Raw genomic sequence first — 4,745 nt, forward strand, 5'->3', positions numbered from 1 at the left:
CCCCTCCCTTCCCTTCTGTAAAAAATCAATAAAAATATATTTTAAAAAAAAAAATTCCTTTTCAATTACAACTGACATACAATATTATATTAGTTTCAGGTGTGTAACCCAGTGGTTAGACAGTATATAACTAAGTGATCATCTCAATAAATCCAGTACCCATCTGACACCATACATAGTTATTACAAAATTACTGGCAATATTCCCTATGCTATTTACATCCCTGTGACTATTTTGTAACTACCAATTTGTACTTCTTATTCCCTTCACCTTTTTCACCCATCCCCTTAACTCCCTTCCCATCTGGCAACCATCAAAATAGTCTCTGTATCTATGAGTGTCTTTCTGTTCTGCTTGTTCATTTATCATTTAGATTCTATTGTTGATAGAAATGTATTTATTGTCATTTTATTATTCATTTTTTAAATCTTTTTTTCTTCTTTTTAAAGAAGGCCATTTAACATTTTATGTAATACTGGTTTGGTGGTGATGAACTCTTTCAGCTTTTTCTTGTCTGGGAAGCTCTTTATTTGTCCTTCAATTCTAAAAGATAGCTTTGCTGGGTAAAATAATCTTGGTTGTAGGTTCTTACTATTCATCACTTTGAATATTTCTTGCCAATCCCTTCTGGCCTGCAAAGTTTCAGTTGAGAAATCCACTGAAAGTCTTATGGGAGCTCCCTTGTAGGTAACCAACTGCTTTTCTCTTGCTGCTTTTATGTGTCTTGGTGTGGGCTAATTTGGGTTGATCTAGTGCAGGACCCTCTAGACTTGTATGTCTATTTTTTTCACCAGGTTAGGGAAGGTTTTCATCATAATTTTTTCAGATAGGTTTTCAATTTCTTGCTCTCTCTCTTCTGCCTTCCAGCACCTCCATGACACAAATGTTGGTATGTTGAAGTTGTCCCAGAGGCTCCTTATACTATACTCACTTTTTGGATTATTTATTCTTTTCGTTGTTCTGATGGGTGGTTTCTGCTTCTTCAAAATCTCTGATTTGATCCTCTTCTTCTATCTACTCCACTGTGTATTCTTCATTTCTGACTGGTTCTTTTTTATGTTTTCCAATTCCATTTTTATGTCTCCTGAATCTTTGTTGAAGTTCTTACTAAGTTCAACTACTCCTCCCCTAAGTTCAGTGTTTTGATCTCTGCATGTAGTATATTGCTTGTCTCCATTTTGTTTAGCTCTTTTTCTGGGGTTTTGTTCTGTTCTTTCATTTGGGACATGTTTCTTATCTCCTCATTTTGGCAGCCTCCCAGTGTTTGTTTCTATGTATTAGGTAGAGTTGCTACATCTCCTGGGCTTGGTAGAATGGTCTTATGTAATAGACTAGTGGCCCAGTGCACAAAATTTGTGCACGGGGGGTGTCTCTCAGTCTGGCCTGCACCCTCTCCAATCTGGGACCCCTGGACACCCCCCTGCCGATTTAGGCCCAATCCCTGTGCACAGGGGGCGGGGGAGAGGGGATATCCCTCAGCCCAGCAGTCAGACATCCCTCCTGCAATCCGGAACCGCTGGCACCTAACTGCTCACCTGCCTGCCTGCCTGATAGCCCCTAACCACTCTGCCTGCTGGCCTGCTTGCCCCCAACTGCCCCCTGCTGGCCTGATTGCCACTAACTGCCTCTGCCTTGGCCCTGCCACCATGGCTTTGTCTGGAAGGATGTCCAGAAGGTCTTCCGGAAGGCTCCCGGTCTCATTAGCATATTACCCTTTTATTAGTATAGAAGATTGTGACAATAGTTGGTCTTCAGATATATTCTGTCATCAACGAAGGCCTGGGGAGGGACAGTTGGAATCAAGCTCCCTCTTCCCTACTGTCAGGGTCAGGAGTGGGAGTGGGGGGTGGGGGGCGGCAATTGGGGGCAGGGCTGATGGGGGAAGGGGCCTATTGGGGCTTTCCTTCCCACAGCTGCCAGAAGCTGGCCCCACCCCCAAGGCTGCCACTGCTTGCCGTCTGTGCAGTGCTACTCCCACTCTGCCAGTGGTTGCCTCCCTCTGTGGGCAAAAGGCATAGGGTGCCATCGCTTGGCTGGCCTGGGCCTCCCTCTGTGGGGAGATACCTGGCAGGCCCCACCCACTTGCCACAGTGTCACTGGCTGGTGGCCTGGGCCTCCCTCTGTGGGGCGATCATGGGGCAATGGCAGGCCCCCCGACCAATCACATTGCACCCGCCTTGGCTGGCCTGGTGCCAGTGCGTGTCAGAGTGTTCGGTCGTGGATCATGGGCACCCCCCCCCCAGATGGATGCCCCACAGAGGCAGGCCCTTCCCACCTGCCTGGGCTCTGCCATTCATTGCCACCCACAGGGAGGCCCTGCTGACCAGGCCTGGTCTCATCATTGATCCCTGCCCACACAGAGGTCCTGCCCACCTTGCTGGGGCTCCGGGATCAATGGCAGAGCAGAGGCAGGTGTTTCCCACCCAGCCTGCACTTCACCATCAAATCCCAGGACAGTCGTCCAGAAGGTCTCCCAGTTCCCAGCCTAATTAGCATATTACCCTTTTATTAGTATAGATGTTCTGTAGGGCCCAGTGGCAAAGCCTCCCCAGTCACCCAAGCTGGGCACTCCAGGTACATCCTCACCCCACCATGTGGGCTATGTACACTCTCCTGTTGTAGTTGATCCTTAATTGCTGTTGGCACATCAGTGAGAGGGACTTAACCCAAGGCCATTCAGCTGCAAGGACTTGCTGCAACCACCATGGAGGATCAACTGTACAGAGGCCCAATCCACAAAGCAGGACTTACTTCAGCAGGGCCCTGATGCCTGTTTAATCTGCCCCTTGAGTGTGTTGTTTGTTGAGGTGGTGCTTTGATGTGGTCTGAAGCTGTCCATCTGGTGCGCTATCTCTGGGGTCTCCTGGGAGGTGCAGGCCAAGGTCAGCCACCACATGTGTTCTGCCAAAGGTTGCCGAGCATGAGCTACAAAGTGATCTGCAGATGGTTGCTACTTGTGCTGGGCTTGGAAGTGCCCAGGCAAAGCCAAGCTGTGGACCAAGGCCAGCTGCCACTAGTGGCAAACCTGAGGCCACTTAGCATGAGATACTGAGCATGCTGAGGCCAGATGCTGCTTGTTTGTGAGATTTTTAGGAAAGTTTGAAGCCTGAGCCAAGACAGGCCATTGGAAAAGTCACTAGAAACAGCTTGGTTGAGCTTGAAAGTTGGCTGGGTCAGAGTCTCAGGGAATCACCAGCGATTGGGCTAATGATGGTAGGCAGGTTGACAGAGGCTCAGATATGACATCAGCCTTCTGGCTCTGTGTGGGGAGAGCTTAGAAAAGGAACAATGGCCTCTGCCAGCACTTCTGTCTGGGAGAAAACTGCCCCTCCAGCTCTTGTCCTAATGCCAGACAATTCAGTTCCTCCCTGTATGTCCCTGGTGTCTTTTGAGCTGCTGCTCCAGTGCTGCGCTAAGAGCAAGAAAATCTGAGTAATTCCATGCATGGGCCCTTTAAGAGGAACTCTTGCAACTCCAGCTGCCCTCCATCTCACTCAGTCTCAATCCCTGCTGAGTTTTATAACCAGAAGTGATAGGGACTTCTCTTCCTGGCACTGGAACCCTGAACTGGGGGATCTAGTGTGGATAAGGGACCCCTCACTCCTCAGGGGGGACCTCTGCAACCAAGAAATCTCTCCCAATTTTTATCCACCACACGTGGGTGTGGAACCAGCCTGTTCCATGTCTCTGTCCCTCCTACCAGTCTCAATGTGGCTTTTTCTTTATGTCCCTAGGACTTCTATTCAGCTAAAATTCTGGTGGTTCTAAATGATGATTGTTCTGTAGTTTAGTTGTAATTTTGTTGTGGTCATGGGAGGATTCGTGTATCACATTTACCTACTACCCCCATCTTGACCAGAAGCTGCACTGTAGTCCTTATTTTCCAGGAATCCAATTTACTTCATAGTAAGTGTTCATGGCTCTAATATAATCATTAATATGCAGTGTAAGCTTTAAATTACCACCCTGGTTTATGTTCCTCAAAGGTACCTGAATCTAAATCCCTGGACTTAATCACCTAAATGCCCTCAGGAAAACTGACATTTAACAGTCTAGTTCTGTGCCCTTTGTCTATGCCTGAGGCATGATACAAAGCAGAATTGAAATGGGCTATTCGAGGCACTTTCCAATCCTTGCTGCTTATGCCAGTCTGCCTTGATCTTTTTTTCCCCCTTATCAGACTATGCTGTCCCTGCTTTGCAGAAATCTCAGCTATAGCTGTTGCCTGGAAACTTGGGAGTCCTTGAAGTGAATGTCTGCTGGGATAGCTAAAGACAGCATAAGGGAAAGTAGGCCTCCTATAGGCAGTAAAATGCAACAGATTTTAGATGATGTGTTCTTAGTTCACTTCTGGGAGTCTTCATATGTTAATACCTGCAACTTTAGAGATTTCAGACTGGCATCCTATCTAATAATAGACAAACATGGTAATTAACCGTACCTCTGACACGCTTCCCATTGGTTAATCAGGGCGATATGCAAATTAACTGCCAACCAAGATGGCGGCCGGCAGCCAGGCAGCTGAAGCAAACAGGAGGCTTGCTTGCTCCAGTGATGGAGGAAACCAAGGTTCCCCACCTGCCGCTGCTCGGCCTCTGAGCTGCACTCTAAGCAACTATGTTGCACTTATAGAAGCTAAACAATTCCCAGAAACCTGCTTTCAGCCAGCCGGGCCTCAGAGCTGGGGTTGCAACAGTGTTTCAATTATAGAAGCTAAACAAACCAGATACCTGCTTTCAGCAACC

Source organism: Myotis davidii, unplaced genomic scaffold (genome assembly GCF_000327345.1).
Source record: "Myotis davidii unplaced genomic scaffold, ASM32734v1 scaffold233, whole genome shotgun sequence".
NCBI lineage: Eukaryota > Metazoa > Chordata > Mammalia > Chiroptera > Vespertilionidae > Myotis > Myotis davidii.